The following is a 14773-nucleotide window of genomic DNA, read 5'->3' as shown; positions in this document are numbered from 1 at the left end:
CTAGCCCATAATCTATAATAAACAATGCGCACTTGAAAGTATTGGCCAGTAACACAAAAATTCACAATAGTAACCGGCCCCTCCCAAAGCAGTATCCAATACTTGATGCTCTTCCATAATTCATGTAATGTCAATGCTAGCGACCAAATAACATGAAAGGGAACAGCTCCATATACAGCAGAGCTGCTCCCTTTTATGTTGCTTGTTGGTGCTATGTGGACTGCACACACGAGGAGGGTGTTTAACATGAGCACACAGGGGGGAAGCAAGTGAACAAGAGTGCATGCGCACACAAGAAAAAAAATGCAAAGTCACAGCCGTCCGATTGGCTGCTAAAGCAAGTCCATCACAATGAGGAACATCCTCCTCAGGGCAAGGGCGGTCGTGCTGAGGCGCCGTAATGGAACATGGTAGAAATGAAAAATACATTTTCACATTCACAAATGTTCAGATTATGCTTCAGATACATTGGATTCTGTCTGTACTATGCAATGGTACTCTTATTTTGAGTTTGCATTTTGCCATTATTGAGTGGTCCTTTAATCATGCAGGCACAAACAATCACACTTCTGACACCACGTGGTAAGGCCCTTGCAGAAATAGTCACTTCAGCACGAAATATAGTTTCTTTAAGCGGTTTTATTTTTATCAACATTTTTAACATGGGGTGTACTTCCCTTTTAAATAAAACATAAAACAAACATAATCCTACTCCTCTTTAGGAGACTAACTACACATACAATCACAGAGATTACGAGTTTTGCGGTAACAGGGGTGGGTTGCTAACGAGCATTTTTTTTTCAACGCTCACTTAAGACAACGCTGGTATTACAGTTTTTTTTAAACCCGGCGTTAGCTGCAAAAAGGTGATGGTAGAGCAAAATTCAGCTCCACATCTCACCTCAATACCAGCATTGCTTACGGTAGCGGTGAGCTGGAAAAACGTGCTCTTGCCCGATTTCCCCATAGGAATCAATGGGGCAGAATCGGCTGAAAAAAAACCTAACACCTGCAAAAAAGCAGCGTTCAGCTTCTAACGCAGCCCCATTGATCCCTATGGGGAAACAAAAGTTATGTCTACACCTAACAACCTAACATGAACCCCGAGTCTAAACACCCCTAATCTTACACTTATTAACCCCTAATCTGCCAACCCCGACACCTGCATTATATTTATTAACCCCTAATCTGCCGCTCCGGACACCGCTGCCACCTACATTATCCCTATGAACCCCTAATCTGCTTCCCCCAACATCGCCGACACCTACTTTTTATTTATTAACCCCTACTCTGCCGCCCCCAATGTCGCCGCCACCTAACTACACTTATTAACCCATAATCTGCTGCTGCCGTCGCCACCACTATTATAAAGTTATTAACCCCTAAATCTAAGTCTAACCCTAACCCCACCTAACAAATATAATTTAAAATAATCTAAATAAAATTACTACAGTTAAATAATTCCTATTTAAAACTAATTACCTATAAAATAAACCCTAAGCTAGCTACAATATAACTAATAGTTACATTGTATCTATCTTAGGTTTTATTTTTATTTTACAGGCAACTTTGTATTTTTTTAACTAGGTACAATAGTTATTAAATAGTTATTAACTATTTAATAACTTCCTAGTTAAAATAAGTACAAATTTACCTGTAAAATAAACCTTAACCTAAGTTACAATTACACCTAACACTACACTATCATTAAATTAATTAACTAAATTAACTACAATTAATTACAATAAAATAAAATAAACTAAAGTACGAAAAAAACAAACACTAAATTACAGAAAAAAATAAAATAATTATAAGAATTTTAAACAAAATAATAAAAACCCCTACCCTATACTAAATTACAAATAGCCCTTAAAAGGGCTTTTTGCGGGGCATTGCCCCAAAGTAATCAGCTCTTTTACCTGTAAAAATACAGTACCCCCCAACTCTAAAACCCACACAATCCCCCCTTAAAAAAATCTAACACTACCCCCTTGAAGATTACGCTACCGTGAGACGTCTTCACCCAGCCGGGCACAAGTGGCCCTCCAGAGGGGCAGAAGTCTTCATCCGATCCGGGCAGAAGAGGACCTCCAAACGTGCAGAAGTCTTCATCCAGGCGGCATCTTCTATCTTCATCCATCTGGAGCAGAGCGGGTCCATCTTGAACTTCAATCCTATTGGTTGATTGCATCAGCCAATAGGATTTTTCCTACCTCAATTAAGATTGGCTGATAGAATCAGCCAATCGGAATTCAAGGGACGCCATCTTGGATGACGTCATTTAAAGGAACCGTCATTCGTCGTGTAGTCGTCGGTCTGGATGGATGCTCCGCGTCGGCTGGCTTCAAGATGGACCCACTCCGCTCCGGATAGATGAAGATAGAAGATGCCGCCTGGATGAAGACTTCTGCACGTCTGGAGGTCCTCTTCTGCCCGGATCGGATGAAGACTTCTGCCCCTCTGGAGGACCACTTGTGCCCGGCTGGGTGAAGACGTCTCACGGTAGGGTGATCTTCAAGGGGGTAGTGTTAGTTTTTATTAAGGGGGGATTGGGTGGGTTTTAAAGTAGGGTTGGGTGTGTGGGTGGTGGGTTTTAATGTTGGGGGGTGTATTTTTTTTTACAGGTAAAAGAGCTGATTACTTTGGGGCAATGCCCCGCAAAAAGCCCTTTTAATGGCTATTTGTAATTTAGTATAGGGTAGGGAATTTTATTATTTTGGGGGGCTTTTTATTTTATTAGGGGGATTAGATTAGGTGTAATTAGTTTAAAATTCTTGTAATTATTTTATTTTTTTCTGTAATTTAGTGGGGGTTTTTCGTGCTTTAGTTTATTTTTTTTAATTGTAGTTAATTGTAGGTAATTTAGGCCTAGATTTAGAGTTGGGCGGCAGCCGTGAAAACCAGCGTTAGAGGCTCCTAACGCTGGTTTTAGGCTACCGCCGGTATTTGGAGTCAGTCAGGAAAGGGTCTAACGCTCACTTTCCAGCCGCGATTTTCCATACTGCAGATCCCCTTACGTCATTTGCGTATCCTATCTTTTCAATAGGATCTTTCTAACGCCGGTATTTAGAGTCGTGGCTGAAGTGAGCGTTAGAAATCTAACGACAAAACTCCAGCCGCAGAAAAAAGTCAGTAGTTAAGAGCTTTCTGGGCTAACGCCGGTTTATAAAGCTCTTAACTACTGTGCTCTAAAGTACACTAACACCCATAAACTACCTATGTACCCCTAAACCGAGGTCCCCCCACATCGCCGCCACTATATTTAAATTTTTTAACCCCTAATCTTCCGCTCCGTACACTGCCGCCAACTACGTTATCCCTATGTACCCCTAATCTGCTGCCCCTAACACCGCCGACCCCTATATTATATTTATTAACCCCTAATCTGCCGCCCCCGCTATCGCTGACCCCTGCATATTATTATTAACCCCTAATCTGCCGCTCCGTACACCACCGCCACCTACATTATAGCTATGTACCCCTAATCTGCTGCCCCTAACACAGCTGACCCCTATATTATATTTATTAACCCCTAATCTGCCCCCCTCAACGTCGCCTCCACCTGCCTACACTTATTAACCCCTAATCTGCTGAGCGGACCGCACCGCTACTATAATAAAGTTATTAACCCTTAATCCGCCTCACCCCCGCCTCAATAACCCTATAATAAATAGTATTAACCCCTAATCTGCCCTCCCTAACATCGCCGACACCTAACTTCAATTATTAACCCCTAATCTGCCGACCTAATCTCGCCGCTACTGTAATAAATATATTAACCCCTAAAGCTAAGTCTAACCCTAACACTAACACCCCCCTAAATTAAATATAATTTAAATCTAACGAAATAAATTAACTCTTATTAAATAAATTATTCCTATTTAAAGCTAAATACTTACCTGTAAAATAAACCCTAAAATAGCTACAATATAAATTATAATTATATTATAGCTATTTTAGGATTTATATTTATTTTACAGGCAACTTTGTATTTATTTTAACCAGGTACAATAGCTATTAAATAGTTAAGAACTATTTAATAGTTACCTAGTTAAAATAATTACAAATTTACCTGTAAAATAAATCCTAACCTAAGTTACAATTAAACCTAACACTACACTATCAATAAATAAATTAAATAAAATACCTACAATTACCTACAATTAAACCTAACACTACACTATCAATAAATGAATTAAATACAATACCTACAAATAACTACAATTAAATAAACTAACTAAAGTACAAAAAAAAAAAAAAGAACTAAGTTACAAAAAATAAAAAAATATTTACAAACATTAGAAAAATATTACAACAATTTTAAACTAATTACACCTACTCTAAGCCCCCTAATGAAATTACAACGCCCCCCCAAAATAAAAAAATGCCCTACCCTATTCTAAATTACAAAAGTTCAAAGCTCTTTTACCTTACCAGCCCTGAACAGGGCCCTTTGCGGGGCATGCCCCAAGAAATTCAGCTCTTTTGCCTGTAAAAATCACATACAATCCCCCCCCCCAAAATTACAACCCACCACCCACATACCCCTAATCTAACCCAAACCCCCCTTAAATAAACCTAACACTAAGCCCCTGAAGATCTTCCTACCTTATCTTCACCTCACCGGGTATCACCGATCGGTCCTGGCTCCAAAATCTTCATCCAACCCAAGCGGGGGCTGGCGATCTATAATCCTGCGGCTGAAGAGGTCCAGAAGAGGCTCCAAAGTCTTCATCATCTCCGGGAAGAAGAGGCAATTCAGACTGGCAACCATCTTGATCCAAGCGGCATCTTTTATCTTCATCCGATGAGGAGCCGTTCATCCGACGGCGTCATCCATTACTTGTGGGATATTCTCCTCCCCTACAGGGAAAGGCAAGGAGAGCACACAGCAAGAGCTGTCCATATAGCTCCCCCTCTGGCTCCGCCCCCCAGTCATTCGACTGACGGTTAGGAGAAAAAGGAGAAACTATAGGGTGCCGTGGTGACTGTAGTGTATAAAGAAAAAGAAACATTTTTCAAACCTGATTAAAAAACCAGGGCGGGCCGTGGACCGGACACACCATTGGAGAAAGTAATTTATCAGGTAAGCATAAATTCTGTTTTCTCCAACATTGGTGTGTCCGGTCCACGGCGTCATCCATTACTTGTGGGAACCAATACCAAAGCTTTAGGAAATGGATGAAGGGAGGGAGCAAATCAGGTTACCTAAACAGAAGGCACCACAGCTTGCAAAACCTTTCTCCCAAAAACAGCCTCCGAAGAAGCAAAAATATCAAATTTGTAAAATTTGGCAAAAGTGTGCAGAAAAGACCAAGTCGCTGCCTTACATATCTGATTAACAGAAGCCTCGTTCTTGAAGGCCCATGTGGAAGCCACAGCCCTAGTGGAGTGAGCTGTGATTCATTCAGGAGGCTGCCGTCCGGCAGTCTCATAAGCCAATCGGATAATGCTTTTCAGCCAGAAAGAAAGAGAGGTAGCAATAGCTTTTTGTCCTCTCCTCTTACCAGAGTAAACAACAAACAAGGATGAGGTTTGTCTAAAATTCTTTGTTGCTTCTAAATAGAACTTTAAAGCACGGACTTTGAAACTGGATTCGGGCACAGAGAAGGAACAACTATTTCCTGGTTAATATTCTTGTTGGAAACAACTTTTGGAAGAATACCAGGCTTGGTACGCAAAATAACCTTATCTGAATGGAACACCAGATAGGGTGGATCACACTGCAAAGCAGATAATCCAGAAACTCTTCTAGCAGAAGAAATAGCAACCAAAAACAGAACTTTCCAAGATAGCAACTTGATATCTATGGAATGAAAGGGTTCAAACGGAACCCCCTGAAAGAACTGAAAGAACTAAATTTAGACTCCAAGGAGGAGTCAAGGGTCTGTAAACAGGTTTGATTCTGACCAAAGCCTGTACAAAAGCTTGTACCTCTGACACAGCTGCCAGTCGTTTGTATAACAAGACAGATAAAGCAGAAATCTGTCCTTTTAGAGAACTCGCTGACAATCCCTTATCCAAACCTTCTTGGAGAAAGGAGAGGATCTTAGGAATTTTAATCTTACTCCAGGAGAATCCCTTGGATTCACACCAACAGATATATCTTTTCCATATTTTATGGTAAATCTTTCTAGACACAGGTTTTCTGGATCTATCACTGAATCTGAAAACCCATGCTTGGATAAAATCAAACGTTCAATTTCCAAGCAGTCAGCTGCAGAGAAATTAGATTTGGATGTTCGAATGGACCTTGTACTAGAAGATCCTGTCTCAAAGGTAGCTTCCATGGTGGAGCCGATGACATATTCACCAGGTCTGCATACCAAGTCCTGCGCGGCCACGCAGGAGCTATCAGAATCACCGAGGCCTTCTCCTGTCTGATCCTGGCTACAAGCCTGGGAAGGAGAGGGAATGGTGGAAACGCATAAGCTAGGTTGAACGACCAAGGCGCCACTAATGCATCCACTAGAGTGGCCTTGGGATCCCTGGATCTGGACCCGTAGCAAGGAACCTTGAAGTTCTGACGAGACGCCATCAGATCCATGTCTGGAATGCCCCATAATTGAGTCAACTGGGCAAACACCTCCGGGTGGAGTTCCCACTCCCCCGGATAGAAAATCTGACGACTCAGATAATCCGCCTCCCAGTTGTCTACTCCTGGGATGTGGATTGCAGATAGGTGGCAGGAGTGATCCTCCGCCCATTTGATGATCTTGGATACCTCTCTCATCGCCAAGGAACTCCTTGTTCCTCCCTGATGGTTGATGTAAGCTACAGTCGTCATGTTATCTGACTGGAATCTTATGTATCCGGCCTTCGCTAGATGAGGCCAAGCCCGGAGAGCATTACAGTTCCAGGATGTTGATCGGGAGAAGAGACTCTTCCCGAGACCATAAACCCTGAGTTTTCAGGGAATCCCAGACCGCGCCCCAACCTGATAGACTGGCGTCGGTCGTGACAATGACCCACTTTGGTCTGCAGAAACTCATTCCCTGAGACAGGTGATCCTGTCTACTTGAGCATGCACAGTTGTAATGGTCTTAGATGAATTTGAGCAAAAGGAACTATGTCCATTGCTGCAACCATCAACTCTACTACTTCCATGCACTGAGCTATGGAAGGCTGCAGAATAGAGAGAAGAACTTGACAAGCGTTTAGAAGCTTTGACTTTCTGACTTCTGTCAGGAAGATCTTCATTTCAAAAGAATCTATTATTGTTCCCAAAAAGGGAACTCTTGTCGGCAGAGACAGGGAACTCTTTTCTACGTTCACCTTCCACCCGTGAGATCTGAGAAAGGCTACAACAATGTCTGTATGAGCCTTTGCCTTGGAAAGAGACGACGCTTGAATTAGAATGTCGTCCAGATAAGGTGCCACTGCAATGCCCCTTGGTCTTAGAACCGCTAGAAGGGACCCGAGCACCTTTGTGAAAATTCTGGGAGCAGTGGCTAGTCCGAATGGGAGAGCCACGAACTGATAATATTTGTCCAGAAAGGCGAACCTTAGGAACTGATGATGATCTTTGTGGATAGGAATATGTAGATACGCATCCTTTAAATCCACGGTAGTCATATATTGACCCTCCTGGATTGTAGGTAAAATTGTTCAAATGGTTTCCATTTTGAACGATGGAACTCTGAGAAATTTGTTTAGAATTTTTAAATCCAGAATTGGTCTGAAAGTTCCCTCTTCTTTGGGAACTACAAACAGATTTGAGTAAAAACCCCTGACCTTGTTCCACAGTTGGAACTGGGTGTATCACTCCCATCTTTAACAGGTCTTCTACACAATGTAAGAATGCCTGTCTACTTATTTGGTTTGAAGATAAGTGAGAAATGTGGAACCTTCCCCTTGTGGGTAGTTCCTTGAATTCTATAAGATAACCCTGAGAGACTATTTCTAGTGTCCAGGGATCCTGAACATCTGTTGCCCAAGCCTGAGCAAAGAGAGAGAGTCTGTCCCCTACTAGATCCGGTCCCGGATCGGGGGCTACCCCTTCATGCTGTCTTGCTAGCAGCAGCAGGCTTCTTGGCCTGTTTACCCTTATTCCAGCCTTGCATTGGTTTCCAAGCTGGGTTAGTCTGGGAAGCGTTACCCTCTTGTCTAGAGGCTGCCGAGTTAGAAGCCGGTCCGTTCCTGAAATTGCGAAAGGACTTATTCTTAGCCTTGAAAGTCCTATCCTGTGGGAGGGCATGGCCCTTTCCCCCAGTGATGTCTGAAATAATTTCTTTCAATTCTGGCCCAAAAAGGGTCTTACCTTTGAAAGGGATATTAAGCAATTTTGTCTTGGAAGATACATCCGCCGACCAAGACTTTAGCCAGAGCGCTCTGCGCACCACAATTGCAAACCCTGAATTTTTCGCCGCTAATCTCGCTAACTGCAAAGCGGCGTCTAAAATAAAGGAATTAGCTAACTTAAGTGCGTGAATTCTGTCCATGACTTCCTCATACGGAGTCTCCCTACTGAGCGACTTTTCCAGTTCCTCGAACCAGAACCACGCCGCTGTAGTGACAGGAATAATGCACAAAATAGGTTGAAGGAGGTAACCTTGCTGTACAAAAATATTTTTAAGCAAACCCTCCAATTTTTTATCCATAGGATCTTTGAAAACACAATTGTCCTCAATGGGAATGGTCGTGCGTTTGGCTAGTGTAGAAACCGCCCCCTCGACCTTAGGGACTGTTTGTCATATGTCCTTCCTGGGGTCGACCATAGGGAACAATTTCTTAAATATAGGAGGAGGGACAAAAGGTATGCCTGGCTTCTCCCACTCCTTATTCACTATGTCCGCCAGCCGTTTAGGTATCGGAAAGGCATCAGGGTGCACCGGGACCTCTAGGAACTTGTCCATCTTGCACAAGTTTTCTGGGATGACCAGATTGTCACAATCATCCAGAGTAGATAGCACCTCCTTAAGTAATGCGCGGAGATGCTCTGATTTAAATTTAAATGTCACAACATCAGGTTCTGCCTGCTGAGAAATTCTTCCTGTATCAGAAATTTCTCCATCTGAGAAACCCTCCCTCACTGCCACTTCAGATTGGTGTGAGGGTATGACAGAAAAATTATCATCAGCGCCCTCCTGCTCTACAGTGTTTAAAACAGAGCAATCGCGCTTTCTCTGAAATGCTGGCATTTTGGATAAAATATTAGCTATGGAGTTATCCATTACTGCCGTCAATTGTTGCATAGTAACAAGCATTGGCGCGCTAGAAGTACTAGGGGTCGCCTGCGCGGGCATAACTGGTATAGACACAGAAGGTGAAGATGTAGAACTATTTCTACTTCCTTCATCTGAGGAATCATCCTGGGCAACCTTACTATTTGTGACAATACTGTCCTTACTGTGTTTGGACGCTATGGCACAATTATCACATATATTTGAAGGGGGAACCACATTGGCTTCCATACATACAGAACATGATCTATCAGAAGGTACAGACATGTTAAACAGGCTTAAACTGGTTAATAAAGTACAAAAACCGTTTTAAAACAAAACCGTTACTGTCTCTTTAAATGTTAAACAGGGCACACTTTATTACTGATAATGTGAAAAACTATGAAGGAATTATCCAATCTTTACCAAATTTTCACCACAGTGTCTTAATGCATTCAAAGTATTGCACCCCAATTTTCAAGCTGTTAACCCTTAAAATGTGGAAACTGGAGCCGTTTGCAATTTTAACCCCACTACAGTCCCAGCCACAGCTTTTGTTGTGACTTCAACTATTCCAGGGGGGTATTTCAAGCCTTCTAGGAACTTTTTCAGTGGACACCAGACCCTCTCACATGCATCTGCATGCACTGTGCAATAATGGCGCGAAAATGAGGCTCTGCCTAATACAGTGAAAGGCCCTTCCTGACTGGGAAGGTGTCAACTAGTGCCTGGCAATAAAAACGTTCCCCAAATAATAAAAGTGTGAAATCCACTTCAAACTTTAAATAAAAACTTAAATAAACAATCAATTTAGCCCTTAAGAGTGTCCACCAGTTAATAGCCCATAATAAGCCCTTTATTCTTTCTAAGTCTAAGAAAATGGCTTACCGATCCCCATGAGGGAAAAATGACAGCCTTCCAGCATTACACAGTCTTGTTAGAAAATGGCTAGTCATACCTTGAGCAGAAAAGTCTGCAAACTGTTCCCCCCAACTGAAGTTCTCTCATCTCAACAGTCCTGTGTGGGAACAGCAATCGATTTTAGTTACTGCTGCTAAAATCATACTCCTCTTTTAAACAGAACTCTTCATCTCTTTCTGTTTCAGAGTAAATAGTACATACCAGGACTATTTTAAAATAACAAACTCTTGATAGAAGAAATAAAAAACTACAACTAACACCACAAACTCCTCACCATCCCCGTGGAGATGCTACTTGTTCAGAGCGGCAAGGAGAATGACTAGGGGGCGGAGCCAGAGGGGGAGCTATATGGACAGCACTTGCTGTGTGCTCTCCTTGCCTTTCCCTGTAGGGGAGGAGAATATCCCACAAGTAATGGATGACGCCGTGGACCGGACACACCAATATTGGAGAAATAGCTATAATATAATTATAATTTATATTGTAGCTATATTAGAATTTATTTTACAGGTAAGTATTTAGCTTTAAATAGGAATAATTTATTTAATAAGAGTTAATTTATTTCGTTAGATTTAAATTATATTTAACTTAGGGGGGTGTTAGTGTTAGGGTTAGACTTAGCTTTAGGGGTTAATACATTTATTAGAATAGCGGTGAGCTCCAGTCGGCAGATTAGGGGTTAATGTTTGAAGTTAGGTGTCGGCGATGTTAGGGAGGGCAGATTAGGGGTTAATACTATTTATTATAGGGTTATTGAGGCGGGAGTGAGGCGGATTAGGGGTTAATAACTTTATTATAATAGCGGTGCGGTCCGCTCGGCAGATTAGGGGTTAATAAGTGTAGGCAGTTGGAGGCGACGTTGTGGGGGGCAGATTAGGGGTTAATAAATATAATATAGGGGTCGGCGGTGTTAGGGGCAGCAGATTAGGGGTACATAGGGATAATGTAAGTAGCGGCGGTTTACGGAGCGGCAGATTAGGGGTTAAAAAAAATATGCAGGTATTAGCGATAGCGGGGGCGGCAGAATAGGGGTTAATAAGTGTAAGGTTAGTGGTGTTTAGACTCGGGGTACATGTTAAAGTGTTAGGTGCAGACGTAGGAAGTGTTTCCCCATAGCAAACAATGGGGCTGCGTTAGGAGCTGAAAGCGGCTTTTTTGCAGGTGTTAGGTTTTTTTTCAGCTCAAACAGCCCTATTGTTTTCTATGGGGGAATCGTGCACTAGCACGTTTTTTAAGCTGGCCGCGTCCGTAAGCACCGCTGGTATTGAGAGTTGAAGTTGCGGTAAATATGCTATACGCTCCTTTTTTGGAGCCTAACACAGCCATTCTGTGAACTCTAAATACCAGCGGTATTTAAAAGGTGCGGCCAGAAAAAAGCCAGCGTAGCTAACGCACCCCTTTGGCCGCAGAACTCTAAATCTAGGCGTTAGTAAATTAATTTAATGATAGTGTAGTGTTAGGTGTAATTGTAATTTAGGTTAGGATTTATTTTACAGGTAATTTTGAATTTATTTTAGCTAGGTAGTTATTAAATAGTTAATACCTATTTAATAACTATTGTACCTAGTTAAAATAAATACAAAGTTGCCTGTAAAATAAAAATAAATCCTAAGCTAGCTACAAATGTAACTATTAGTTATATTGTAGCTATCTTAGGGTTTATTTTATAGGTAAGTATTTAGTTTTAAATATGAATAATTTAGTTAATGATAGTTATTTTATTTCGTTTTATTTAAATAATATTTAAGTTAGGGGGGTTAGACTTAGGGTTAGACAAGTTTAGGGGTTAATAAATTTAATATAGTAGCGGCGACATTGGGGGCGGCAGATTATTGGTTAATAAATGTAGGTAGGTGTTGGCGATGTTAGGGACAGCAGATTAGGGGTTAATAAAATGTAACTAGTGTTTGCGAGGCGGGAGTGCGGCGGTTTAGGGGTTAATATATTTATTAAAGTGGCGGCGATGTCCGGTCGGCAGATTAGGGGTTAAAATTTTTATTTAAGTGTTTGCGATGTGGGGGGGGGGGGGCTCGGTTTAGGGGTTAATAGGTAGTTTATAGGTGTTAGTGTACTTTTTAGCACTTTATTTAAGAGCTTTATGTAACGGCGTTAGCCCATAAAACTCTTAACTACTGACTTTTAAATGCGGTAGGAGTCTTGACAGGAGAGGTGTACCGCTCACTTCTTCCAAGACTCGTAATACCGGTGTTAGGCAAGTCCCATTGAAAAGATAGGATACGCAATTGACGTAAGGGGATTTGCGGTAAGCTCGAGTCGTGGAAAAAAAGTGAGCGGTACACCTGTACCTGCAAGACTCGTAATACCAGCGGGCGTTAAAAAGCAGCGTTGGGACCTCTCAACGCTGCTTTTTAAGGCTAACGCAAGACTCGTAATCTAGCCGTTAGTGTTTCCTTACTAACCAGTACTGGGCAGCTAAGCTGGTCCAAGTTAACAAAACTAATAAAATTAAGCAGAGTAAATAATTATTTGCTTACCAGTTTCTTGTTTCTGACAGTTGCACAGTCAGATATACAACAAGGCCTCAGTTTCTCCCTTTCTGGAGTAAGCCTGCACAATAAGACACTGATTTCCTCCACAGAGCTGCGTATAAAGGCTCACGCTGACCTAACAAGAATCAGCTGTGGTGAGCTGCTAACAAATTAACACTTTATTAGAAAGGAAAAAGTGACCTTTCCAATCTCCTGCTAATATACACTCATTCTCTAACCCTGTCACACAATATAGAGATATATATTTAAAAAGAAAAAGAACATTGGAGTGTAAGAAGTTAATGCGGTCAGCTTACGCTTGTGTGCAAACAATTTACTTTCAACTTGTAATATGCACGCTAACCTGCATGCGTTAAAAGATTACTTCAGGCCTTGTTTGCATGTGAGTGAAAGCACTAAATAGGGCCCTACTTGTAATCTGGCCCTAAGTTTATTGTGAGGGATATCAGTAAGTCTGAGTCAGTTAGATGTCCCAGTCCTCAGCCCATTGATCTACACACATTTAGTATGCTCTTGGACCTACTTTCTATGCAACCTTTTGACCCTTGTGATAAAATAAAGGGAAAAAGTAGCTGTTTGTAAACAATTCACTCCAGTAAGTAAAATGGATCATTGGGAACACATTAAAAAAACTTAACAGTACAATGTCCCTTTAATATTGTGCCACTTACATTAGAAACACATTTCTGCATCTAACAATTGCATACACAACTAAGCTCAGGCTCATTTTATCATGGCATACTTAGGTATAGGAAAATATTTCCTGGCACATTTTATCATGGTGTATTATCCTTGTGATATTTCACTGTGGCCCTATATCATGTCTCGGTGACACTTTTTCCACAGTGCTCTATAACATTTGTCAACTCTAGTTCTCAAATATCACTGGCCAGTTTCTAAGGAATTCCCTACCATAGTACAGGTGCACAGCAGAACTGAGAAACAATGATCCCTGTGATATATTGAATGTTTACTTCAGGGCAATATAGTAATGAAAGGGCAGCCACTAACACACCTACTCACATGGATCACAAGCCACAAAGGGAAAGGTCTGTTTAAAGTGAATATCAATTTTGATGCTAAAGTGCCCGATTTTTAAAAATTCGATTAAAAACAGGGGCACTTTAATTCATCAAAATTTACATTTCACTCCTGTTGAGAAAAAAAACTTACCTTTTAATCTTCACAGCAGCTCCAGCTTCCTCTACCCGTTGCAAAGCCTCTTCCTGGGTCTAAAATGAGGAATCCGGCTTCCTCCAATCACAGCGTTGAATCAGACACTGATTCCCCCGGGGGGGGGGGGAAGCCGTGATTGGAGTTTGACCTATCCATCATTTCTGACATCAGAAATGGCTTGCGACGACCGGAGGAAGCTGGAGCTGCTGTCAAGATGAAAAGGTAAGTTTTTTTCACAACAGGAGTGAAATGTAAATTTTGATGAATTAAAGTGCCCCTGTTTTTAATAAAAAATTTAAAAACCGGGGACTTTAGCATCAAAATTGACATTCACTTTAATGAAAAAACAAACAAAAAAGTATGGTTTTCCCAGTAACCAGTATATAATAGCTCTCTACAGTTTGTCACAAGGCTCCACAAAATAACTTTCAGTATTCTCAAAGAATTGTAGAGGTTCACTTGAGGTGCCACTCCTCAGTTGTTAGTGACATTAGGGCAGATGTACTTGATTAGATTCACAGATTTCAAATGTTCATCCCCCCCCCCCCCAATAATTAACTTGTAATGAGATGGTGGTGGCACGTCACATATTGTCATTGCAAATCAGTTGCTATCTTTCGGCTTACAAGGATAATATCTATTTAAGGTGCCACAAATGCCATATAATTATTAAAATATTTACAGGGACACTAAACCCATTTTTTCTTTAATGATTCAGATAGCGTATGCAATTTTAAGCAACTTTATAATTTACTCCTATTATCAATTTTTCTTTGTTCTCTTACTATCTTTATTTAAAAAGCAGGAATGTAAAGATTAAGAGCCAGTCTATTTTTGGTTCAGCACCTAGGTTATGCTTGCTTATTGGTTTGCTAAATGTTGCCATCAATAAGCAAGCGCTATCCAGGGTGCTGAACCTAAAATGGGCTGGCTCTTAAAGGGACAAAAAAAATTAAACTTTCATTATTCAGAAAGAGCATGCCATTTTAAACAACTTTCCAATTT

This window comes from Bombina bombina, chromosome 4 (assembly GCF_027579735.1).
Source record: "Bombina bombina isolate aBomBom1 chromosome 4, aBomBom1.pri, whole genome shotgun sequence".
NCBI lineage: Eukaryota > Metazoa > Chordata > Amphibia > Anura > Bombinatoridae > Bombina > Bombina bombina.
Note: the sequence above shows the minus strand (reverse complement) of the source record.